The sequence below is a fragment of the Lepidochelys olivacea genome, assembly GCF_965140295.1.
Source record: "Lepidochelys olivacea isolate rLepOli2 genome assembly, chromosome: 23".
NCBI lineage: Eukaryota > Metazoa > Chordata > Testudines > Cheloniidae > Lepidochelys > Lepidochelys olivacea.
Genome location: NC_140433.1, coordinates 3,453,635 through 3,479,909, shown reverse-complemented (window position 1 = coordinate 3,479,909; position 26,275 = coordinate 3,453,635). Strand labels below are relative to the sequence as shown.

Sequence of the window (26,275 nt, the reverse complement as noted above, 5' to 3'; positions counted from 1 at the left end):
TCCGTCGCTGTTCATATCAGCAAGCTGGCACTGCTTCTGTGCGGGGACCTTGCTCGAGACATCCCTGATAACGCTACAAAACCCAGGGAGATAGGATGAAAGCTACTTGAGGGGCACATTTACCTTGCATGAGAGCTCTCCACTCTGCAGTGATTATTTCCTGCTTAATGTTTCTTGTTTTAAGCGCGGCCTGATGTTGCTACATGTCTCTTGTTCCCCTTTTTGGAGCATGGGCTCTTAGTTGAGTTAACCCATAGGCTGATGTGTAGCTGAAGGGCTCTCGGCGAAGGCTCCTTTGTAGTCAGGGCTTGGCAGGAAAGGCTGTCGGTCCCCTAGCAGACACGGGGAGAGAGGGAGGGGGAATCTAAACCCAACAGATTGCGAAGGAACAGGTGCACCAGCAAACAGCTTGGTTCGGAGCTGGTGGAGTTGACCTCACCGGTGCAAACTGCCGCGCTGGCTGGAGGGGAACAGGGGCCAGATTACACCCTGGGGCAAACCCAGAGTGTCCCCGTTGATTTCAAGGGCGCCTGAGTCAGGGTCGGCTCTCAACGGCACACAAGGGTGAGTCCCCCACTTTAAAACCAAAGGCGTGTGTCTGGAACTCAGCTCAGCGAGCCTCTCCCCATCTGCCAAGGTAGGGCAGGAAGGTCCCGGTTTAGTCTGCAGCAGGGAAGATTTAGGATGGATATTGGGAGAAACTTGCTAAATCTCAGGATAGTGGAGCCCTGGGACAGGTGACCCCGGGCGGTTGTGAGATCCCCGTCGTTGGAGGTGTTTAAGGACAGGCTGGACAAACCCCTCTCTGGGGTGGTCTAGGGATACTTTATCCTGCCTCAGTGCAGGGGAGGACCCTGCAGGTCTCTTCCAGCCCGACATTTCTATGATTCTGTTATTCCAACCTGGGTCAAAATAGCACCAAAGTCACGTCCTCAATCCCAACTCCCCTATAAAGGTCAACCAAAGTCACTGCATCTTCACTGCTATTTTAACCTGAGTTAAGGACCTGCCTTTTATTGGCAGTGGAGACACGCCCTTGGCTGCGGAGTGAGAGACAGGGCCTGCCCCAAAGAGTCTAGATAGACAGTGGTGGGAAACTGAGGCACAGATGTTCACGGCAGAGGTGAGGATAGAACCCGGGTCTCTAGACTCCCTTAGCTATTAGACCATGCTAAAAAGTTGGTCAACCGATAACATGGTGACTAGCTTGTGGGATTATATGGCTATAGATATGGGCCGTATATCAGTTTGACAAAGGGAAGGTGTGACAGGTTTGGTCACAGAGACCCCCTTGGGACTGTCACCTGATGTGCTGAAATTACCTCTGAGCCCATTTTCCCTGCCAGCTTGGGACGTCAGAACCCTGCCTTGTTGAGCCAGACACACTAGCCTGCTGCAACCCAGACCCAGGGTCTGAACCATGGCCCCAAAGCTGCAGATTTAACTGAAAACAGCTCAGCAAGTTACCTGTCTCCAGGACCCAGACACCCAGTTCCCAATGGGATCCAAATCCATTTTACTCTGTATAGGGCTTATACAGGGTAAACTCATAAATTTTCCACCCTTTATAACACTGATAGAGAGAGATGCCCAGCTGTTTGCTCCCCCAGGTATTAATCACTTACTCTGGGTTTATTAATGAACAAAAGTGATTTTATTATGTATAAAAAGTAGGATTTAAGTGGTTTCAAGAAATAACAGACAGAACAACGTAAGTCACCAAGCAAAATAAAACAAAACCACACAAGTCTAAGCCTAATACATTGAGAAACTGATTACAGGTAATATCTCACCCTCAGAGATGATCCAATAAGCTTCTTTCACAGACTTTCTTTCACAGACTCCTTCCTAATCTGGGCCCAATCCTTTCCCCTGGGACAGTCCTTGTTAGTTCCAGTAGACACCTTAGGTGGTAAGCAGGGATTTTCTCATGACTGGGACCCCCTTTGTTCTGTTCCACCCCCTTTTATAGCTTTGGCAATGGCGGGAATCCTTTGTCTCTCTGGGTCCCCACCCCTCCTTCTAAATGGAAAAGTACCAGGTTTAAGATGTATTTCAGTATCAGGTGACATGGTCACATGTCCTGTGAGACCCCAGCTTCCATTCTTCCTGGGCTGGCCCGCACATACCCAGGAAGGTTGGCAAGTAAACAGAGCCGTGTACAGGTCACTGATTCTGAAGCACCCTTAATGGCTTCCACTTAATATAGTCACATCAGTGATACAAGTTTATATCGTATTCTCCTAACTCCAGACATAGAAATAATACATGCAACAAATCAGATGACCACACTCAGTAGATTATAAACTTTGTAATGATACCTGACAAGAGACCTTGTGCATGAAGCATATTCCAGTTACATCATATTCACACTCATAAGCATACTTCCATAAAACATGTGGAGTGCAATGTCACAGAAGGTCAAAAGGGTGACTTGATCCCGGTCTATAGGTACCTGGATGGGGAAGCGAAAACTGATCATGGATTCTTCAGTCTAACAGGCAAAGGTCTAACAAGATCCCCTGGCTGGAAGCCGAAGCAGGACAAATTCAGACTGGAAATAAGTTGCAAAGTTTTAACAGTGAGGGGAAATTAACCATTGGAGCAACTCAAGGAGGGTCAGGGTGGTGGATTCTCCATCCCTGGCAGGTTTTATGTCAAGATGGGATGTTTTCGTAAAAAATCTGCCCAGTTCAAACAGGAAATAATTTGTGGACATTCACTGGCCTGTTCTCTGCAGGACGTCTGGCTAGTTGAGCACAGTGGATCCTTCTGGCCTCAGAATCCATGAATCTATGAACACACCCTATGATGGTAAAGTGGTTACAGGAGTGAGATTGCTGCCACTAGGGGCTGATTGCTATCCCCTCATTGTCCCCTGGTGCTCCCCGTCTGTCTGTCTGGATCCATCTGCTGTCCCTTGGCTCACCCGTCAATTGTAAGATCTCTGGGGCACACTCTGTGTTTGTACAGCTCCTAGCACCCAATCCGTGACCGGGGCTGCTAGGCACTATGTGGAAACATAGGACTGGAAGAGACTGCCTGGGTCTTGGAGCCCAGTCCCTGCTATCACAGCCGGCCTCATGAAATCATCCCGTTCATAAATGGATCAAGGCTATAACAGGGTTCAAAAAAGGAACTAGATAAGTTCATGAAGGATAGTGGCTATTAGCCAGGATGAGCAGGGACGGTGTCCCTAGCCTCTGTTTGCCAGAAGCTGGGAATGGGCGACAGGGGATGGATCGTTTGATGATTCCCTGTTCTGTTCTTTCCCTCTGGGGCACCTGGCATTGGCCACTGTCGGAAGACAGGACACCAGGCTAGATGGACCTTTGGTCTGACCCAGTCTGGCCATTCTTAAGCTTTGCATTCCCCCCACTCCTCGCGGCTGCCTGTTCTAGAACTTCCCTCCCCTGATAGTTAGAAACCGTCCTCTCTAGCCTCCACTGAACCCTGGCTGGTTTATCCCCAGTTGTGTTTGTGCCAACATCATCCCTGAACCCCAATAGCTCTTCTCCCTGCCTGGCGTCTCCCCTCCGGATGCGTTTCAGATCCCAGACTGTGTTTGAGGCGGGGCAGGCCCAGATCGTTCAGTCTCCTTTCTAAGATCAGTTCTCCGGTTCCCGGATCATCCGAGCAGCCCTGGGCTGCCCCTCTTCCTGTTGGAATTCATCTTCCTTGGGGACGGGTGCCCCGAACTGGGCACAGGATTCCATCGTGCGAAGACCCAAAATCTCCTCTTGAGAGCTGGCTGACGTTTCTCCAGGAGGCAAAATGTGGGTCGGTCAAAATCAAACTCTCCGGTGGGAAAAGGTCGATTTTGACTAAGCTGCCGGTGGAGATGAGGGTATAGATGTGACTTTAACTTGCACCATGGAGGTTACAAAATGATCCATGACTTATCTCCAGGAAGATCTGGCATTGGGGGAAGCTATCGTGAGTCTGCTGTTTAGATGCACTTTTGTTTGTAGTGGAGGCAAAGCCTAAATGTTTCTGCTTTTCCGTTGGGAAGCCAGACTGGAGAAACGTAGCCTGGAATCGACTCACTTCAACATGCGGCTTCAGACAGGGGAAATCTGGTTTGGAAATGTTGCCACAAATTGGTATCTCCATGTAAAATGTCAGCCACAGCAGAGACCTATTATTATTATTAATCCTGTTTATCATGGTAGCACCTCGGAGCCCCAGTCATGGAGCAGCCCCCATTGTGCCGGGTGCTGTGCATTTGTATTGCTATTAGGTGTATTATGGTAGCACCTCAGCACTCCAGAGATGGACCAGCCCCCATTGTGCTGGGCGCTGTACATTTGTATTGCTATTAGGTGTATTACGGTGGCACCTCAGAGCCCCAGTCATGGAGCAGCCCCCATTGTGTCGGGCGCTGTGCATTTGTATTGCTATTAAGTGAATTACGAGAGCACCTCAGTGCCCCAGTCATGGAGCAGCCCCCATTGTGTCAGGCGCTGTACATTTGTATTGCTATTAGGTGTATTACGGTAGCACCTCGGCGCCCCAGTCATGGAGCAGCCCCCATTGTGCCGGGCGCTGTGCATTTGTATTGCTATTAAGTGAATTACGAGAGCACCTCAGCACCCCAGTCATGGAGCAGCTCCCATTGTGTCGGGCGCTGTACATTTGTATTGCTATGAAGTATATTACGGTAGCACTTAGGCACCCCAGTCATGGAGCAGACCTCATTGTGTCGGGCACTGTACATTTGTATGGCTAGTAGGTGTATTATGGTAGCACCTCGGAACCCCAGACATGGACCAGCCCCCATCATGCCAGGTGCTGTACTTTTTTATTGCTATTAGGCTGCTTTGGACTCACTGTTTGATAATGAAAAATGTCCAACTGTAGCCATCAAAATGTCGACTTTTTTTTTGTTTCCAAATTAAGGTTTTTCAGGACTTTTCGTGTGGTGAAAATGTTTCAGTTTGTTTTGACTTTTCGGACCCAATTCGGAAGGAAAATGACTGTCAGCATTTAGGACGTTTCCAGAGGGTGGACATTTCATTTTCTGACTGTATACACTCCTACGCAAACCCTACCAATGATCATAGCCTTGACAGGCAGACAAACACACAGAGAATCCCTCAGTTTCACCTAACACTTTCCATCCATAGATCTCCAAGCGCTTTCCATTGGAGGCCAGTCTCATTCTCTCCGCTTTACAGAGGGGGAAACTGAGTCACAGAGAGGGGAAGGTCAGCGGCCGAGACAGGAATAAAACACAGGTCTCTTGAATCCTGTACGCTGCCCACTAGCTCATGCGGCCACTCTAAAGCTGCCCGCGTTTCAGCAAAGCTTTTCCTCTCCGCTGGCATCTCTCCAGATCCTGCTCGCCTCGCAACCTCGGGAGATCTTTTATCCAGGGCAGGAAATAGCAGACTTCCCGGGCAGTGATGCTAGCATAATGCAGCAGATTGGGTTTCCATTCAGTTGCATTTTTCAGGGGCCCAGGGAACCGTTTATGGGCCAGGAATAAAGTGAGATTCGCTTCCTTTGCTTTATTTCCATCATCAGGGACTGGAAATCAAATCAGGAGGCTGGACTGTGGTTCTGACCTGGAACTGGCTTGCTGGGATGTTAACCCCAAATAATACCTGTGAAAATCTCAGAGAAGGATGGGGCTTGTGTGTAAGTCCTGGAAACCAGGATTCCTGGGTTCCATTCCCAGCTCAAGAAGGGGAATAGAGTCTAGGGGGTTAAGGCAGAAGCACTGGGAATTAGGATTCCTAGGTTCTGTCCCTAGGTCTGCAAGGGGAGTGGGGTCTAGTGGTTAGAGCAGGGGCCGTGGGCGTCAGGACACCTGGGCTCTTTTCCTAGCTGTGGGAGGTCAATGGGGTCTAGTGATTAGAGCAGGAAACTGGAGGAGCAGGACTCCTGGGTTCTATTTAGAGAGCTGGGAGAGAGCAGGGTCTAGTGACTAGAGCAGGGGCGGTGGGAGTCAGGACTCCTGGGTCCTATCCCCAGCTCTGCCATTGTATGACCTGGTGCAAGTCCCTTGCCCTCTCAGTGACCCCGTCTCTGCAAAGGGGCTAAGGCTGTTCCAGGTGGGATATCTGCAGCAGGGGGCTAGGCAGGCCTTGCCAGATGAGGCCGATGCCTGTTAACCCTTTCCCAACTGGAAGCTCTGCAGCTCCTAGCCAGTGCTCCAAGCATCCGGCGGAAAGGAAAGTCTGGACGAGGAAGCGTGTCACTGGGGATTTATGAATGATGATTATTATTATGCGTGTCCAATCAGGGAGGAGAAAGGAGCCCACGTGGCTTGAGTGATCAGTCACTCCCTCAGATCTCACTTCCACTAGTGTATCTCCATTGCCTCCTGATTGATGCCAGGGTGAGAGGGGAATCAGCCCCATTGACTCGGATGGAGCTACGGCCCATTCATACCAGCTGGGGATCTGGCCCCTAGACTCCAACAAAGCTACAGCGGGTGGGAGCAGGGCCAGCCGCGGAGTCACATTCCCCCTCCCCCACCGTAAAGCCCTGTGCCCCCCACTCGGTGGCTGCGGCCGCTTGGTGAGCTGAGGGTATCCAGGCCACCTCCGTCCTCTCCTGAGCTGTGGCCAGCAGCCAGCCCGAGGGGTCCAAAACCGACCCTGCACCAGGATCATTAGGAGCTTGAAACAGAAACGCCGGGGCAGGGGACCTGTAAATCCCCCTGCAGAAACCAGCTTCTTCGTCAGCCCGGCCTGTGCTTCCATCCTCCCAGCACTGCTGAGCGCTGTGATGGAGCCAGTTGCCCCCTCCACCTGGCCCGGGAGACGTCTTCCTGCCAGGGCCAGGGGCAGCAGGACCAGAACCAACCCTCCACCCTTTCCCAAGCTTCGAGCTCACCCGAGCAGAACCGGCCAGGGAATTTCCCAGTGAATCGACTGCCATCGAAAATCCTGGTGCGTCTAAGTGGAAAGTCTTTGCAACAGGGGGTCGGATTGGAGGGCTGTCCCGAGTCGGAGGGGAGGCGAAGAGTTGAGATCTTCGAAACGCTGCCTCGGGACGTTTTGGAAATGAAAAACCCCGGCTCAGAAGGACATTTTGGTTCCAGACCTAAGCGAATCGGGCTGGAAACCAAGATGACAAGAAGGGAAAAGGTCCAAATCCAAAGAAAACGTTTTGAAAAACAGCGATCTGACCGTTTCGATTGACGGGAACCGAAACGTGGGGGGGGGTTTGTTTTTGTTTTTTCCATTTGTGGAAATTTTGGAGATTTCGATGCTTCGTCCTGGTTTGGAGGGTCCAAATTTTCGAGCTCTCAAAAACATTCACAGGGTGGAACAATCAGGACCCTCCCCACTCAATTCTTTAACTCCTGTTCCACCCCCAAGGGGAGCTGAGGGGCAGAGAAGCCGCACAGCACAGTGTGCCCCAGCCATACCCTCGGTCCACCCTTTATGGGCCCTGGGGGGGCAGAGAATAGCCACAGCACAGGGTGCTCTGGCCACGCCCCCGATCCCCCCCAGGCTGCGGGCAGGGCCCTTGTGCCGGGGTTGGGGATCCTGCCCAGGGTGGTAGATCTCAGGGGTCCAGTCCCATCCCCAAAGCGTTACTCAGAGCCCAGCCCAGGGCAGGAGCTACGGAGGCGATCGAGCAGCAGGGGAAGCACCGGCTTTGCTTGCGCCCCTCTTTGGTACGGCTACTGCGGCAGAAGTGTCAGGGCGAAATGGAGGCCGGGGGCCGCCCAGGCCGCAGGGTCACCTGGCCGTCTGGTCCTGTTGCAAGCTGGAGAGATCAGGGCGCGAGTCTCTTTCCTCTCCCCACCCTCCCCGCCAAGGAGAGAGCTGGCGGCTGCGGGGAGGGGATCAAGCAATGCGGACTCAGTCCCTTGCCCGCCCCGTGCCCGGCACTCGGGGGAGGCACAGCGGGGTCAGCCAGAGCGCCCCTGCCCACAGCCGGCTGCCCCTCAAACCAAGGGGATTTTCTGCTCCATTTCCTGGCTCACGGACGGATGCTGGCGCTCGTCCGCTGGCTCTGCGCCCACCTGCTCCCCTCCCTGGCTTTGCCGGAGCGCCCAGAGGCCATCCTCTGCAACCCAGCGCGGGGCCGGGGGCCCGGGCACGGGAGCAAGGCTGCCGTGCATGGGGCAGCCCTTCCCTGCGCAAAACTCCGGGGGTTGATGTACCCCAGGTTAGGCCGGGCTGTGCTCGCTGGGCATTGGGCACCAGGGCCCTGCCACGAACGACAACCGGACAGGGGGGCTCCACCCTCCGTGTGGCCTGGGATCTCACCCTGGCGGGCTGGGGCTGTTCCTCCCCCTTTTGCAGCATTTGCGGTGCCGATATAGTAGCCTTGCAATGAGCCTCTCCCAGCACCGGCCCATGCCGGCTTCACGCTTCAGGCATCCACCCGCCCTGACTGTGTCTCCCCTGACCCGCTGTCTGGGTGACCCATGCATCATGCAGGGATCTTTTATAACCCAGGACCTGTCCTGGCCACCCCCATGCAACCACCAGCAGCTTGGCGCTGGGTGGGCAGGTACCGCGCTGCCCATTCATGGGCACTGGCTCCCTGGACTTTCCACTCGGGACCTGGGCCTTTCTAGGTTGCCCAGTTCTCTCCTGACCCCCTCTGACAGCTGGGCCGAATGGCAGAGTCAGGACTCCTGGGTTCTATCCCCCGCTCAGGGGTGAGGGGAGTGGGGTTCAGTGGTTAGAACCGGGTGGGCTGGCAGTCAGGCCTCCTGGGTTCTATCCCCAGCACTGGGTGAGGAGTGGGGTCCAGTGGTTTGAGCAGGGGGGATTCAGAGCCAGGCCTTCTGGTTGTCTTTCCTAGCTCTGCGTGACCTTGGGCAAGTGTCTCTACCCCCACCCACTCCGTGCCTCAATTTCCCCATCTGTAAAGTAGGGCTAATAATCTCGCTCTGTCTTTGTACAGAGCTTTGGCGGCTAGCCAGGCACAGTCCCAAGGAGCACTCGTGCTGCCCAGAGAACAGGCTTTCAGGCATCTGTCCGTCGAGCAGGGCCTAGGAGTCAGAACTCCTGGGTTCAGTTCCAAATTCTGGGTGACCATGGTCCTGCCATTTCCCCCTTGGAGGTAAGAGATTGGCTTTCTCCTTCCGGGCATTGCAAGTGGCCTCATTGATTGGGGATTTGGTCCTTAATTCTTTGAGAGCCTCGGTGTCGAGGCGCAGGACGGCCCGTGCCACGCAAAGGTCCATTTGAAGACGAATAGTAAGGCGTTGTCATTATTCATTTAAATAGACAGGGCTCTCCAGAGCATGGGCCGCATCCCCAGCTGTGAAATCGGGCGTAGCTCCACTGGACTCAATGAGGCCAGATCTCCGCTGGCGTGAATCCAATGATGTCACTGGCCATCAGTGGAGGGTTTGGGCCTGAGTGTCTGGCTTCCAAGGGATGGGTCCTTGCACACCTGGGAAGAGCCAGTGACCTGAATGGGCAGCTCCCCATGCAGAGTTGCTCTTGTGTGTCAGCGGGCAGGGGCAGGCTGGTTGTTTTGAAATCTGCTTCCTCTACGTGGAGACCTTCCCTTGGCTGCAACAGGACTGGAGGGGAGCATGAAAGGTGAAATTTTGCCCCCCAGGGCAGAGGGAATCCCTCTGGAGCCCAGCCAAACAGCAGGTTAGTCCCAAAGCTGGGGCTAGAGCCCGGCTGGCCTGATTTATTGCACCTTGCTCCAACCACTAGACCCCGCTCCCTTCCTAGAGCTGGGATTAGATCCTGGGAGCCCTGACACGTGCCCACCCTGCTCTAACCAACAGATATCTCTCCTCTCCCAGAGCTGGGGATAGAACCCGGGAGTCCTGACTCCCAGCCCCCCCTGCTCTAACCACTAGACCCCTCTTCCTGCCCAGATCTGGGGAGCGAACCCAGGAGTCCTGGCTCCCAGGCTGCCCTGCTCTAACCACTAGACATCGCTCTTCTCCCAGAGCTGGGAATAGATCCCAGGAGTCCTGACTCCCAATCCCTTACCCATTACTAGACACCAGGTCCTTCCAGAGCTGGTATAGAACCCAGGTGTCCTGAGCCCTAATTCTTTGCTCAGACCACTAGACAAATGCTTTTTTTCCCATAGCCAGGAATAGAACCCAGGAGTCCTGATTCCACGCCCCTCCCCCCGGACTCGACCCACATTTGCCTTAAGTCACTATTTGCTGAATGCTAATATTTAAATACAGACAAAGACTCTGGAAGTGGGGTACAGCGGGCCATGGGGGGGATGAAGGCAGTGAGGTCAGATGGTGCTGTTTTAGCCTCCCCCCCCAGCCCCGCTTGCATTGCATTGCATTTCTCCGCTTGTTTTGGTATTTCTGTTTGTCAAACAATGTTTATATTAAAACAACGGCTCATTAAAATTCCCTTTTCCTGCTTGGAGATTTTTATTATTATTTATTTTTTAATTGGATTCCTGCCTCGTGCTGCCCTTTAAAAAAATTGTGTTTATACAAAGAAGCAAAGTGAGTCGAGTTTGTTTTCCAGAGGTTTAACCTTTGTCCAATTATTATTTATTATGAATCGTTATTAATTATGACTACATCATAATTAATAACCTTTGGGTAGATTTTCATTTCCGTGAGTATTTTCCTGGCTTGTTGGGTCACTTGGTTTTGGGTTGTGTTTCTTTGAGTTCCTGAAATAAATATGTAAATCGATAGATGGATAGATAGAGGTATGTGAATGGAGATAGGAAGATGGGTGTCTATGGGGAGCGATGGAGGGGTGTGTATGGGGATGGACGGATGAGTGGATGGATAGAGGGGTGTGTATGGGGATGGATGGATGGAGGAATGGAGGGGTGTGTACTGGGGTGGATGGACAGATGAATAGAGGGATGTGTATGGGGATGGATGAACCGGTGTGTATGGGGATGGATGAAGGGATGGAGGGGGGTGTATGTGGATGGATGGATAGAGGTGTGTATAAGGATGGATGGATGGGTGGATGGATAGAGGGGTGTGCATGGGGATGGATGGACGGATGGATAGAGGGATGTGTATGGGGATGGAGGGATGGATGGATAGAGGGGTGTGTATGGGGATGGAGGGATTGATGGATAGAGGGGTGTGCGTGGGGATGGACAGATAATTTTAAGACATCTTTTATTCGTGGCAACATAAGATCGCTGCTTGGATAGTCTTTGCCTGGCTTCCAGATGCAGGGTGTCGTGAAAGGCTCTTACAATGAACATGTGGGTCAGGCCTTCAGCTGGTGTAAATCAGCAATGCCTTCCATGGGAGCTGCCCCCATTTTCACCAGCTGGGGATTGGGTTCCGGTGCCTTTCGGCAGTTGAGGGTTGAGTAAGGGGGGTACATCCAGGAGAAGAGGAAGAGAGACGGGGGGATTCTGAGAGCTGGTTCCACTGTTTCTCTGCCAGTGTAAATCAGGAGTCGCTCCGCAGCCGACACACTGGTGCAAATCTGGTGTGACTGAGCTGCAAACAAAGACCCCCGGTTTTTGCGTCGCACAGGGGCCCCGGGCGCTCACGTTCCGCAGCCCACCGTGGGTGTGAAACCCTCCCATTCAGATCCAGTGGTGTCGCACGTCCAGTTTGCGCTGGTGTGAAGGACGGCACGCGGCGCTCCCCAACCAGCGTGGCTAACTGGTTCCACCCCAGGCGAATTGGTGCTCGCTACTCAGCCCCCCATCACCATGTCCACTCAGCCGCGGCCTCGGGACGTCTCCTTGGCCCAGAAAGCAAGACTTCACATTCCTGCTCCCACCCTGGGAGAGCTGGCTGGGAGGGAGGCAGTGTGGCCCAGTGGGGAGAGCCCTGGGCTGGGACTTTTAGTCCCAGCTCTGCCTGCTGGGTGACCTTGGACAAGTCACCCCTCTCAGTGCCTCAGTTTCCCCATCTGTCAAATGGGGATAATGCTCCTTACCCCATTTCGTCCCCAGCTCTCCTTCTCCCACCTGCCCACTCCTTTCCTTTCTGAGGATGGCCAAGAGATCAAAGCAATGACCAGATAAACGAGGATGGGGGCAGTGTCCTGAGTGAATCCTGACCCTCGGCAGTGGGGGTAGAAAGTCATTGGTGTCATTGGTGACTACCTTCAGGGCGTAGGGGTGAATCCCTTAAAATGGGTGTGGGCCTATCGCATGGGAACATACCGAATGGTTCCTGCTTCTTTTGGTGGATTATTATTAGCTAGCACCTAGAGGCCCTTGCCAGCTCAGGGAGTGGCCCCCCGACAGGCCAGGTGCAGCATAGGCCCCTGCCCAGAGAACTCACAGTCTATGGAGACAGAAGACAGGAGGAGAAACTGAGGCACAGAGCAGCGCAGTGACTTGCCCCAAGTCACCCGGCAGCTCAGTGGCAGAGCCAGGACTGGGACCCAGGCGTCCTGAAGCCCAGCCCTCTGGGTCATGCCACATGCGCAGGGCTCAGCTCTCCTACTGCCTGCCCTCTGTGCCGGCTGAGCGGTCCCCCCACCTTGTGAGTCGAGTGGCCCTGGAAGTCGTTGGAGGTGTGCGGAGGGCGCCCGGCTGTGATGCCAGCCCCGTGAGTCGCTCCGGCCTGGGGCTGTGTGTTTATGGAGCTCGCAGCCTACTCGGAGAGCCCGGCTGGCATCTGGGCTGCCCATTCTCTTTGCAAAACCTGGCTCGTTTGTCTTCTCTACGCGGCTCTCGGCTACGGGGACACCGGCAGGCGGTGGAGAGAGGGGAGCCGAGGCAAGCCCTGGCTGCAAGCTTCGGGGAAGCGAGGCCTGTTCTATGCAGCCAGACCTGGGATGTCCTGATTGGTCCGGAGCCAGAAGGAGCTGGGGGAAGGATGGCCTAGTGGTGAGGGAGCCAGTTGGGTGACTGGGATCCTGGGTGAAGGCAAGCAGGACGAGTGGCAGGAGCTTGGGAGCTGGGAACCGAAGCTAGGGGTCACCGCTGGTGTCAAGGTCAGCAATACCAGGTACCAGGTCAGGGTTGGGGGGGCCCCGGGAATCGATCGGGAATCAGGCTCCTAGTCAGACCTGAGGTCAATGCCGGGAGCTCAGAAGCAGGGTGGTCACAGCAGCTAGCTGGAGACCCCCATTGCTACCTGGACTCTTCCTGGTAGGCCCCTTATATAGGATCAAGGAGCCAATCGGGATTGCCAATACAACTGTCAGTCAGATCACTCAAGGAGGAACTTCCTGTGGCGTGCCGCCTCTGAGGAGGGTGGGGAGCAGGGTGGTGTTGGCGGTCCTGCATTCAAGTCCCACCAATCCTTACACTTCGACCTGGATCCCTCAAAAGAGAGCTAGGCCTCTCCTCCCCAAGGGGCTGATTCCCATGGGAGTTAGGCACCTAAATACCTTTGAGGAGCCGGGCCTCTGAAATGAGGATAATTGCCTGAATTGGGCCCCTGCCTGACCTCCCGGGGGTATTATGGGGATAAATACCTTAAAAGCTTGTGAGGCACTTGGATATTACAGTCGTAGGCTCATAAAAACCCCTAAGATGGGTACATAGCTCCCAGAACAGCCACGTAGGTTGACGTACTAGGGAAGAGCTGTGTGTGTCTAGTGTGGTGCACCGAGGATTGTGTTGGAATTCCAAGCTGTCACTGCAGGCGTGAAGGGGTTTCCCGGATCCTGCTGCCAAGCTAGAGGGCTTTGTAGGGAAGCGTGAGATCAGATTCAATCGGCAGCGAGCCACCGACAGCAAGGTGAAGTGAATTACGCCCCTCTGCCTTAGTGAGCAGCCTGCTTTGTCTCTCTCTGTTTTGGGGTTCTTGAGTGTTAAGGGTCTGGATTGTGAGAAATAAAGTCATGTTAAGTTGCAACCTTCCCACAAGAGTGTTGCATGTTTTTATCTAACTTCTCTGGGCGTCCGCTGGGAACACAACATCTAGCTTCCAGGATTGCTAAGTGGGGCTGTGACTCCACCCACAGGGGCTTTGCCAGCTATTTCCAGAGTCCTGAAATTAGAGTTGGGTGACATTTTTTGTGCATATCTCTTTTTTGGGCTGAAAAATACAGATTTGGGGCCATGGAAACAACTGGGAACACCAGCATGGTTTTGGCACTTTGTTTTGGTTGAATTAAAAAAAAAATCAGAAGGCCGTTTTGTTTGGCGTTATTATGTTTTGATTTTGCATTTTGGAATTTCGCTCCGATTTCCTGAAAAAATGAACCCATGAAAAATAGGTTAAAAACCCTCAAAAATGGAAAGTTTTGCCACTGGGGTAGCTGGGAAGTCCACCTCGTTCTCTGCTTAAACAGGGGTGGGCCCAACCGCAAGGGAAGTTGTCAGTCCAACCTTCCACAGGGTGGTACTTCGAAACCTAGGACTGGAAGGGACCTTGAGAGGACTCGAGTCCAGTCCCTTGCACTCAAGGTAGGACTCAGTATTATCTCGACCATCCCTGACAGGGGTTTGTCCAACCTGCTCTTAAAAATCTCCAATGAGGGAGATGCCACAACCTCCCTGGGCAATTTATTCCAGTGCTTCACCACCCTGACAGTTAGGAAGTTTTTCCTAATGTCCAACCTAAATCTCCCTTGCAGCAATTTAAGCCCATTGCTTCTTGTCTGATCCTCAGAGATTAAGAAGAACAATTTTTCTCCCTCCTCCTTATAACAACCTTTTAGGTACTTGAAAACTGTTATCGTGTCCTCTCTCAATCTTCTCTTCTGCAGACTAAACAAACCCAGTTCCTTCAATCTTCCCTCATAGGTCATGTTTTCTAGACCTTGAATTGTTTTTGTTGCTCTTCTCTGGACTTTCTCCAGTTTGTCCGCATCTTTCCTGAAATGTGCTGCCCAGAACTGGACACAATCCACCAATCGAGGCCTACTCAGCGCGGAGTAGAGCAGAAGAATTAATTCTCGTGTCTTGCTTACAACACGCCTGCTAATACGACCCAGAAGGATGTTCACTTTTTTTGCCGCAGTGTTACACTGTTGACTCATATTTAGCTTGTGATCCACTCTGACCCCCAGGTCCCTTTCCGCAGTGCTCCTTCCGAGGTCGTCGTGTCCCATTTTAGGCCCAGGTTCTAATCCCCATACCCCCTCTTGCTAATCCTGCTCATGAAATTATCAAACCCTTCTCGAACGAGGGGGGAGATTTTGTTCAAAGGCACAGTGGCTCTGGGTAGGGGTGGGGATGGCATCTCCCAGCTACCTGCCTGACCTCCCTGGCTTCGAAAGACCTCCCCCGCCCACGCCACCGGCTGGAGGTTGCACAGGAGATTGGCAGCAGAGCCCCACCACGGGGCTGCCTTGTCTGGCATTAGGGTGGCCAGGTGCCCAGTTTTCCACCGGAAAGTCTGGTCATAAAGGGGACCTGACTGTGTCTGGTCAGATCTACTGACCGGACACCCAAAGTCCGGTTACTGTGGGCGGGAGAGGCGCCGGGTCATCACCCGCGCTAGCCCCTACTCAGCCGGGACCGTCTCCTACTTTCGTCGGGCAGCTCCCAGACCCAGCTCCACAGGCAAGTCCCCCCGGACGGAGGAGGGGGGGAAAAAGCAGCTAGTGACGGGGGGGGGGAGATGAGTGGATGGGCGGGGCCTCGGGGGAAGAGGTGGGGCCTTGGGGGGGGGGAGAAGCGGGGCAAGGGAGGTTCCCGCTCTCCTGCTGGGGTGTCCAGTTTTTAAATATTACCAAATTGGTCACCCTACCTGGTATCGATGCGCCAGGTGGCACGTGGCAGAGCGCGGGCATGAGGCCAACCGGAGGGCTCCAGGGGCCTGCGTGCGGGAAGCCGCCATGTCGCCATTTGGCCCGGCGGTTGCACCGGGCCGCGTGCGATCAGCCAAGCCAGTGCGCTCAGCTCTCACGCTTTCCTCCTGGCCTTGTGCAGGCCTGCCTGGGTAACTGGAATAGAAACACATCCTGAACGAAATGGCACGGGTCTTCGCCCGTCCTCCCCCGCCGCCCACACCGGCTCCAGAAGCCAGCCGACATCTTGCTGGCTCTGCTAACCTAATTGGAAGCAGCCTAAGGAGGATGACATATGGGTTAATTAAGCCGTGCCCGAAAGGAACAGTTGAAATGGGGAAGATAATTCACTAGGACTGCGTGCGTCCGCGCCACCCCCATGCACGTGCCCCTTGACTCTGCGGGCAGGGAGGTGGCTGGATGCGACAGGGGAAGGAAAGGAGGCTGGATGGCTTGAACTTGGGCCCCCCTAGCAGCAGCCATGGCTCAGGGGCTGGCCCTCGAGGGCGCTGGTTCGAATCCAGCCTGGACTGGCTGTGCCGGCTGCAGGGTTTGTTAGGGGTGAAAAGTTGATGTTCTGTGCTTGCTTCACGGCGTGGCAAAAAGCATCAGACGGGGCCAGATCCTCACTGGAGTAAACTGGCATCACTCTACTGCCGTCCATGCTGGTTTACACCAGCCTCTCTGCCCTTTGCAGCCCTGGTCAAGAGGGAGGAGATCAGATCAAGCGTTGAGAAAAGGGGCAAACCCCACGCGACTGCAACGCGGTGGTGTGATTATCTTTAATAGGAAAATAGAAGCTAATATCAGTTCTTAGACAATCGCGGTTCAGGTCAGCCCTGTGGTTTCTTCGTGATCTCAGTGGAAGGGCATCAGGCAGACAGGGTGTCCAGGAGCATCATTATATGATTCAGAGGACTGAATAAAGAATTACAGACACACGCGAAAAAACCCTTGTCGTTAAAAGAACGTTATGTAGGTTGCAAAGTCGAGGCCTGGGAAAACGACAGGAAATGCCAACTCTGCGACTGCTTGTGCAGTTCTGTGCCCGACCTGCAAGGAGGCAGGGCCCAGAGGACACCAAAGGTGAGATTCCAGTGCGCACGCACGACGGGACAGTGGTCAGGTGCACGGCCACTGTCCCGCTGGCATTGCACCCCAAATACCGCTTGAACGGAGTTTTTTGCAGGGCATTTCCTGCCATTTTTGTTTGTGAAAGGGAAAAATAAGGCGGCTTATGCACCCTTTGCAGGACTTGCAGTCTCAGCCTTCTCTCTTAAGAAACAGGCTTTTAACACCTTGGGCTACAGAACTAGCTATTAGGGTGGCCAGGTGCCCAGTTTTCGACCGGAAAGTCCAGTCAAAAAGGGGACATGACTGTGTCCGGTCAGATCTACTGACTGGACACCCAATGTCCGGTTACTGCAGGCGGGGAAGGCACCGGGTCATCACCTACACCTATTCAGCCGGGGCTGTCTCCTACCTACATCAAATGGCTGCAGCTCCCACCCTGGGCTCTGCAGGCGAGTCCCTCCTGACCCGGGCAGAGGAGTGGGAGGGGAAAAGCAGCGAGCAACAGTGGGGAAGGGAGAAGAGGAGTGGATGGGGCGGAGCCTCAGGGGAAGAGGCGGGACAGGGGTGGGGTCTCGGGGGGAGGAGGCGGGGCAGGAGAGCATCCGGTTTTTAAATATTACCAAGTTGGCAGCCATATGCTGTCTCCATGTGTGGTTGGGAGAGGCCAAAGTGAGGGGCTGGGCTGGGGCTGGGAGTACAGGGGGAAGTCAGCCCACCTATCCCCACCACTTATTCCCCCCAGGTGCTCTGGCAATTCCCGTGCATTCCCAATGCAGCATCTACGTTGGTGTTGTTAGCCCAGGTTTAGAACGGTCCTGTTCTGTTGTTAATTTGTCAAGTATTATTTTATTAGGTGGCGGGGGGGCTTAGTGGTCAGAGCCCTGAACTGGGACTCAGGCAACCTGGGTTCAAATCCCAGTTCTGCTACTGGCATGTCATCACTGCCCCCCACCCCATGCCTCAGTTTCCCCCCTCTGTTAATGCCTTCTTTGTAAAGTGGTTTGAGACCTACAGCTTCTGATAGGCTGCCAGCACTTCTCATAGCAATCCAAGTGATAGAAAAGAAAGGGGGATTTGTGATGGCTTCAGCTAACCCTGAATGGAAGTTGCTGTAACAAAGAAAAGGCACTTTCCTGACCCGAGGGTTTTCTCCCGGCCTCATTTCATAGGCCTGCTGCAAGCGATGAGGGCTTAGGGTAACAGGCCTCCTTTTTAATGGAAAGAATTAGGCAACCTAAATACAGGGGTCCCCAGTTATTCTAGGGGGAGCTGGCAAAGAGTCACATAATGAAGGTAAGATTGTCCATCGCTCTTGTACCATCATTTACACCTGGGCAAATCGGTGCGAAACGTTCCCCCTTGGATGACAGTGGTGGGAACGTTTTACTCTCATGGCCGGATTCCCAGCTGATGTCAGTCTGTCTGCAGTTCAGTGCAGGAGCGGAGTTGCTGGGGCGATCGGGGAGAGGGTCAAAAGCCAGACAGATCCTGCGGCGGATGGCAAGAAAGCTACCGCAGAAGGATGGAGATGCGGCGGAAGGATGGGCGGATCGCAGCGTGTGGGCTACGGGTTCCGCACGGGACTTGTGGGGCGTGTCCCCCTCTCGCTGCTGCATGGCTGGTTCAGTGGGGAGAGTGCCCCTGACTGAGCCCCCCTGCTCCCTGCAGCACAGCGCCCCCTAGTGCCACGCTGGGGCGTTGGGGGCAGACCTCACTACCAGAGGAGAGCGCCCCCACCTTGTTCCCTGCAGCACAGCGGCCCTTTAACCAGGGCTGGGCGATCCAGGCTTTGGTGCCAGCCGGCCTCCCTTCCCCCAGTCCAGCCACCTGGGTGGCTGGCTGCGGGGGTGGCGTTATTAGCAGTCTGTGCACGGTGCTGCGGGGGGAGACGGGGGGGCGGGGCGGCTCCGGCAGCTGGCGGCTCTGTTTGTCGACAAGCAATCTCACTTTTATCAAGCGCTGATTTTGAGTCAAAGCATGTCAGGAGGAGCTGGGCCCACTGTGTTATTCCCAGCACGTCCCCGCACCCGCTCGGAAATAACGGGGAAAGGAAGAGGGGGCAGCCCATGGGGCGGAGGGAGCAGGGCTCAAGGGGTCATCACCCAGGCCTAGGATCTCACCCACTGGGGCCGGCTTGATCCTCGATGCTGGTGGCCTCCCATCCCAGCAGGAGGAAAGAGCCCCCTGTCCCGGAGGGATTGTGGGGGGCTGAAAATGGTGCCGGGGGGAGGAGGACACTAATGACTAGGGTGATGGGGGTGGAGGCAAAGGAGTTCAGGGTGGAAGAGAAGGATGAAGTCGAAGGGAAGGGAGGCTGGGAAGAGGATGGGGATGGAAGGGAGGGGTTGGGGAGGGAGAAGAGAGAAATGGTGGGGAGGGCTGGAGTGTGTGCCGGGGGGGAGGCTGGGGAGCTGGGCCTGCAGGGGTGCGGGGGGTTGTGCTCGGCAGCCTGGCGTGTTTCGTGGGGTTGCTGAGCCCCTCTCCCTGGTGGCAGGGGAGCGGGGACCCCCGTGGGCAGTGCCAGGTGGAGGGAGGGGCCCCGCTCTCACAACTGGGGACGGGCGAGGGCTGGGCCCATGCTAGGGTGACCAGGTCTCTGATTTTGGACCGGAACACCCGCTCGATGAGGGATCCTGGTGGCAGTGCTGACCGGGCCGTTGACTGTCCGGTTGGCGGTGTCGTGCAGTGGGGCTGGCGGGTTCCCTGTTAGCCTCTGCGCCGCGTGGCTCCTGGAAGCAGCGGTATGTCCCCCCTCCAGATCCTACGCGTAGGGGCAGCCCCGGGGCTCTGCACGCTGCCCCTGCGTCAAGCGCCGCCCCTGCAGCTCCCATTAGCTGGGAACCATGGCTAATGGGAGCTGCGGGGGCGGCCCCTGTGGGTGGGACAGTGTGCAGAGCCACCTGGCCGTGCCTCCAGGTAGGAACCGGAGGGGGGACATGCCGGCTGCGCCGCCCAGAGCCTGCACCCCTGAGCCCCGCCGCCCATATGCTCCAACCCTCTGTCCCAGCCCTGATCCCCCTCCTGCCCTCTGAACCCCTCAGTCCCAGCTCTGAATTTGACATCAGGCCTGTGCAGCATAGCCCTGGGTGGCAGGGAGCCCCTGGGGGTCCCGGGGCGGGGCAGGCTGACAGCCAGGGAGCTCACAGGGTCTGTCCTGATCCTGTCGCTTTGGTTCCTCTCAAGCCCACCCTGGCCCCTGTGCTCTTTCCCTTCCAGCCTGAGCCCGCTGGATAACGGCTCCATCCCTCCCAGTGCTGCTGCCACGCACCAGAGGGGGGCGCTGTCTTCCCCAGGCCCATCAGGCTTTGCTCTCTCCCCACTGAAATCAGCTGCTCCTGCCCTCCCAGTCTGATGGGGCAGGGGGTGAATCGGGCCAAGCTCAGTAGGGCGTCAGTGCCAGGCCCCCAGCTGAGTCCCCGAATGTAGCCACCTCCTTCCCCTTCTGGCCTGCTGTCTCCCCGTAGCCACCCCCAGCTGCTTCCCCTTCCCCACCCCAGATCCCACTGCCCCAGCTCCCTCATCACAGGCGTCCCCAGGCTGGCGAGAGAGGGGCTCAGGGAGGGACGGGGGGGGGGGGGTTAACCCGTGACGCCTCAGTGCTGACCCCGGGCAGGATGGGGGGGCCGGGCTTTGACACCCCACCCTGGCCTGTTGGTGCTAAGAGGCTTTGGCTAAAAGGGCCTTGCTGGGAATGAGGCCGATCGGGCCTCATGCCGGCGAGAGCGAGCGAATCGGTGACAATAGGAGGGAAAAAACAACCCATCTGATCCCCCTCTCTGCCAGCCCCCCCTTGTCGTCCCCCCCCCCACGATCGCCTCGCCTTATTGCCGAAATTGAATACAAGGTGCATTAGCCACATCAGCTTGACCGAGGGCCCTGGAGCCGGCGGCTCTGGTAGGGAGGGAGCCAGGAAGCTCAATAAGGATTCGGATATTAAATCCACCTCCCAGCCTGGCAGATAAGGGCTGAAATATGCCCCCTTTCCCCCTTCCCCGCCCAGCCCAGGCAGCTGGCAGGTCCCGGCGAAGGGAGTCCAGACAGGTTGGGGGCAGGTGAGTAGATTTTGACCCTGTGCCCAGGGCCTTGTTCTCTGGCAGCCACTGGGTTCAGCCATCCTGCTAAGCAGGGCTGGACCCCGGCTGGACAGCGGCGGGGAGACGTGATGTGGGGAAGGCTGGGGGGGCTCAGCAGGGGGCGCTGGGCTGCAGGGAGTGGGGCGGGGGCTCAGTGGGGGACGCTGGGCTGCGGGGAGCGGGGCGGGGGCTCAGAAGGGGATGCTAGGATGTAGGGAGCGGGGCGGGGGGCTCGGCGGGGGGCTCTGGGCTGCGGGGAGCGGGGCAGGGGCTCAGGAGGGGATGCTGGGATGTAGGGAGCGGGGCGGGGGCTCGGTAGGAGGCGCTGGGCTGCGGGGAGCGGGGCGGGGGCTCGGCGGGGGGCTCTGGGCTGCGGGGAGCGGGGCGGGGGGCTAGACGGGGGGCGCTGGCCTGCGGGGAGCGGGGCCGGGGCTCAGGAGGGGATGCTGGGATGTAGGGAGCAGGGCGGGGGGCTCGGCGGGGGGCTCTGGGCTGCGGGGAGCGGGGCAGGGGCTCAGTGGGGGGCGCTGGGCTGCGGGGAGTGGGGCGGGGGCTCGGCGGGGGGCTCTGGGCTGCGGAGAGCGGGGCGGGGGGCTAGACGGGGGGCGCTGGCCTGCGGGGAGCGGGGCGGGGGCTCAGGAGGGGATGCTGGGATGTAGGGAGCGGGGCGGGGGCTCGGTAGGAGGCGCTGGGCTGCGGGGAGCAGGGCGAGGGCTCGGCGGGGGGCGCTGGGCTGCGGGGAGCGGGGCGGGGGGCTAGACGGGGGGCGCTGGGCTGCGGGGAGCGGGGCAGGGGCTCAGGAGGGGATGCTGGGATGTAGGGAGCAGGGCGGGGGCTCAGTAGGAGGCGCTGGGCTGGGGGGAGCGGGGCGGGGGCTCGGCGGGGGGTGCTGGGCTGCGGGGAGCGGGGCGGGGGCTCGGCGGGGGGCTCTGGGCTGCGGAGAGCGGGGCGGGGGGCTAGACGGGGGGCGCTGGCCTGCGGGGAGCGGGGCGGGGGCTCAGGAGGGGATGCTGGGATGTAGGGAGCGGGGCGGGGGCTCGGTAGGAGGCGCTGGGCTGCGGGGAGCAGGGCGAGGGCTCGGCGGGGGGCGCTGGGCTGCGGGGAGCGGGGCGGGGGCTCAGGAGGGGATGCTGGGATGTAGGGAGCGGGGCGGGGGCTCAGTAGGAGGCGCTGGGCTGGGGGGGCAGAGCAGGGGCTCAGCGGGGGGCGCTGGGCTGCGGGGAGCGGGGCAGGGGCTCAGGAGGGGATGCTGGGATGTAGGGAGCAGGGCGGGGGCTCAGTAGGAGGCGCTGGGCTGGGGGGAGCGGGGCGGGGGCTCGGCGGGGGGTGCTGGGCTGCGGGGAGCGGGGCGGGGGCTCGGCAGGGGGCTCTGGGCGGCAGGGGGCGCTGTGCTGCGGGGAGCGGGGCGAGGGCTCGGCGGGGGGCTCTGGGCTGTGGGGAGCAGGGCGGGGGGCTAGGCGGGGGGCGCTGGGCTGCGGGGAGTGTGGCGGGGGGCTCGGCGGGGGGCGCTGGGCTGCGGGGAGCGGGGCGGGGGGCTCGGCGGGGGGCGCTGGGCTGCGGGGAGTGGGGCGGGGGGCTCGGCGGGGGGCGCTGGCCTGCGGGGAGGGGGCGGGGGCTCGGCGGGGGGCGCTGGGCTGCGGGGAGTGTGGCGGGGGGCTCGGCGGGGGGCGCTGGGCTGCGGGGAGCGGGAGGGGGCTCGGCGGGGGGCGCTGGGCTGCGGGGAGGGGGCAGGGGCTCGGCGGGGGGCGCTGGCCTGCGGGGAGTGGGGCGGGGGCTCAGTGGGGGGGCGCTGGGCTGCAGGGAGCGGGGCGGGGGGCTCGGTAGGGGGCGCTCTGCTCTTTCAGTTGGTACTAGGCAGCCGTGCCCTCTTTCGCACAATATGTAAAATCTAGGTCCTGCTGAAGCCCCCCTGGCTTTTCACCTTCCCGTGGGTTTAGTGGCCTTATCCCCCGGTGATCCCACGCCGCGGCCTCGAGCACGGCACCGGCGCCGGTTAGCTCTGTCCCTGCCGTGCCCAGCCTCAGCCCGACGGTCCCCGTCTAATTCCCCGGATCTGTCGGTGCAGCCTCACCTCTCCCACCGCCAGCACCAGGGTCTAGATCAAGCCCACTGCCCCCTGCTGGACGGGACCAGAGCTGCTCCGACCTTGGGTGGGTCATGTCGCCCTCTAGAGGCCCCCAGGGGGACTGCAATTGGAAACCCGGTTGATTCCATTTGTTGCCTGTTCCCTTTGGTTTCGGGCCCGAAGCATTCACCTCCCCCTGCCCTGGGATCAGCGGAGAGCTGCTGTTACGTGCTCCTTTATTTCTAGCGCGCCTTCAGTTCACAGGGCCCCCTTGCCAGCGCAGCAGGGCCGGGTTCTGGCCTCAGCTCCGAGAGGCTCAGGGCCCTGGGCAGACACCCTGTCTATCGTCACACAGAGCCCAGAGCACAGGGCGTGGGGTTGTTTCTCAGGCCCTGTTCTGGAATGGGGCAGGGGTGAGTTTGCCTGTTAAATAGCTGCTGTGGCCCCCGTGACCCAGGAGTGGCCGGGCTCCCAGGAATGGGGCACTCCCTAGGGAAACTGACACTGTGCGCTGCCCAAGGGGCAAGGCCCCACACAGAGCGGGGGAGTGACTTGCCTGCGTTTGCACAGAGCAGGAGAGGTGGGAATAGCTCAAGGACAGACTCTCAGCTCCCCACTCTCCGACCACCAGCCCCCACTCCCCTGCCAGAACTGGGAATAGGACCCAGGAGTCCTGGCTTGCAGCCCCACCAGGCTCTCACCACTAGACCCCACTCCCCACCCAGAGCTGGGAACAGAACCCAGGAGTCCTGGCTTGCAGCCCCACCAGGCTCTCACCACTAGACCCCACTCCCCACCCAGAGCTGGGAACAGAACCCAGGAGTCCTGGCTCCCAGCCCCCGGCCCGCCTCTAACCGCGCTCATGTCAACAGTCTCCTCCTGCTCTCTGTTCTCCATGGCTCCTTTTCTGTCTTTGCCTCACGTTAGAGCAGGTGAGGTGGGAGCTCCCTTCCTTTGCAGGCCTGCTCCCCCCCCCTCGCCCTTGTTCCCAGAGCCTTTGAAACAAAGATCCCCCCCGGTCCGAGCGGGGTTGTCATGTCCCCGGGCTCTCGGCAGGTCCCCGGGCTCACTAGACACCCCTTGCTGGGAAGGGCAGCACCATGGGCTCCAACAAGCTCTTTTAGGTGCCACCGTTCAAACACGCGCGCAGCCAGCCCCTGCTGTGCTAAGCCGTGCGGGATCTCCGGCGCTGTGCCATGGCACTGCCAGTCGGGGGCTGTGACGTGACGGTGGAACACAGCTCGCCTGCTGCCGCCGTGGGCATCTCCTCTGGCACGGGCAAGCAGTGGCTTTCAAAGCACGTCACAGAGAGAGCTTGTGAGCAGCCCGAGCTTTAGATGCCCTCTCCCAGGGGGCAGAGCCTGCCCGCCTGCCTGCCTTTCCCTGCCACATCTCCTGCCCCGTGTGAGCCAAAGGGCCCTGTCACCTGGCCCCCTCGTGCCGTCATTGGCAAGGGTATGAGGTGGGCGTGAGACGCTTCTGGATGGTCCCGATTCGCACAGGGTGTGCGAGGGGGAGGAAGGTCTGGGGAAAAAGCTCTAAGATGTCCACCCAGAGGTCAAAGCATCAGGGAGGGGGGAATCCCAGATTCTCAGCAGTGTCAGTTCCCCTCCGCCCCAATCAGACAGAACGGGTCAATCAGAGAACCAACCAAGATGGTCAAAGCTGGCAGTGAAGGTCCCACTGAGTTTCACCTCTCAGACCTTAAGCAGTTCAATTGGGTGTCAACTCTTAAACCTAGTGATGTTCACTAGAACCGTATGAACCATTTCACCACTGAGCCTTTTAGTGAGAACATCCAACTAATGTGCCTATCTCAAACCCCTTCCCCGTGTGCTGAGAGCTTCCCCCACTCACACGTACTCCCCGAAACCCCTGTCCTGCCCTTCGGCTTCATCTGGAGTGGGAAAAACTGAACATTTTGGGTGCTGTCAAATCACTGGGATATTGTACTGAGCTAAATAATCCTGGGTGAGCTCACTGATTGGGACAGTGAGTTCACGGCAACACTGCTTTGATTAATGTCCATGAAACTTCAACTTTCTGGTGATGAATGGATGGATAAATAGGTAAATAGTTATTTTGATTCTATGGTTCCTAGGTGCTACATAATACAAATAGCCAGCTAGCTATAATAAAGCAAGAGAAAGATTTGCTAGGGGACTACAGAAGGGATTGGATAGATAAAAGAGAGTTTGTGAAGTACGATGGAAGGATGAACAGAGAGATGGTTAAATCCTTTGGGTGGGTGGGTGGATGGATGGATAAAGAGATGGACAGATACTATGAATAAATAGACAGGAAGAGAGATAGGTAAATGTGCATGAATGGAAGGCTGAAAAGAAGGATAAAGTGGTAGATGAATGGGAGGCTAGCTTGACCCAGGGAAGGTTAAAGAGAGATGGATGAATAGATGGAAGGACGGAGGGATAGATCGTGATGGTTTAATATTGAGGATGGATGGAAGGGTGGGTAGAAGGTAGAACAATGGCTAACTAGTGGGCAGGGTGGCGGGGGCATGGCCAGATTTGGGGCGTGAGTGTGGCCTGAGATGGGCCCGGATTGCACAGGGCGAGTCCAGGGCAGCTGGGCTGTGCTTGTGAGGCATTGCAGGGCCTGGCTGTCGTTGCAGGGTCTGGGGTGGACCTGGCATGGAGAGGGAAGGATGGAAAGATGGAGAGATACCAGGGACGGAAGGTGAGGTAGAAGGATAGAGAGATGAACCGACAGATGGATAGGTCGAGGGGTAGATAAATATTGTGGATGGAGAGAATGGTGGGTAGGAGGAGAGAGAGATAGGAGGAAAGGGTGGATGGATGGATAGGTAGAGCCATGGAAGGTCAGAGAGAGATGGCTGGAGAGATATTGGGGAGGGAGGGATGGATAGAGGGATAAAGAGATGGCTGGATGGCTAGTTAGAGCAATGGATAACTATGGTGGCTGGTTGGAGGGAGATGGCTGGACAGACAGAAGGATGGAGAGATACGGGGGATCCCCTGGCTGGACGCGTAGAAGGAGAAATTCGAGGACAGACAATGTCTACAAGCACTGGAAGGGTGAAAATGACACAACCGCTGTCATGAGCTGCCGTGGCGGGTGAGCCTTGCAGTGCGCAGAGTGCCAGCCACCACTGATTGGGCTAAGGGAGGGACTCCTCCAGCCGCCTGCGGCAGTAGGCTCTTATCCACTGCAGACCAACCCGAGGGCAGACACGCAACACCCAGGGGCCTGAGTCCAGGATCTGAGTTCAAGGCTCTGTACTAATGCACAGCTGAGGGATGGGCGTGATTCCTCCTGATGGGAGAGGGGGGCCTGGGGAAAGCATGGTGGGTCTCTGGAGTTGACCCTGAAGATGGGCAGAATGAGATCTCCCAGGGACCAAAAGGGGCAGTGGCAGAAGGGGCCCCGCAGGGTCCCTAGGAAGAAAGGACTGGAGATCAGGTTAGCAACCAGGTGCCCCAATC

At 57.3% G+C, this 26,275-nt stretch overlaps 1 protein-coding gene across 3 annotated transcripts in view; it reads left to right on the top strand.

Moving 5' to 3' along the window:
* The window catches only part of LOC311511568 (leucine-rich repeat and fibronectin type III domain-containing protein 1-like), a 61,510-nt gene that overhangs the window by 17,255 nt on the left and 17,980 nt on the right, over positions 1 to 26,275 (top strand). The gene's annotated exons all lie outside the window — the stretch shown is intronic.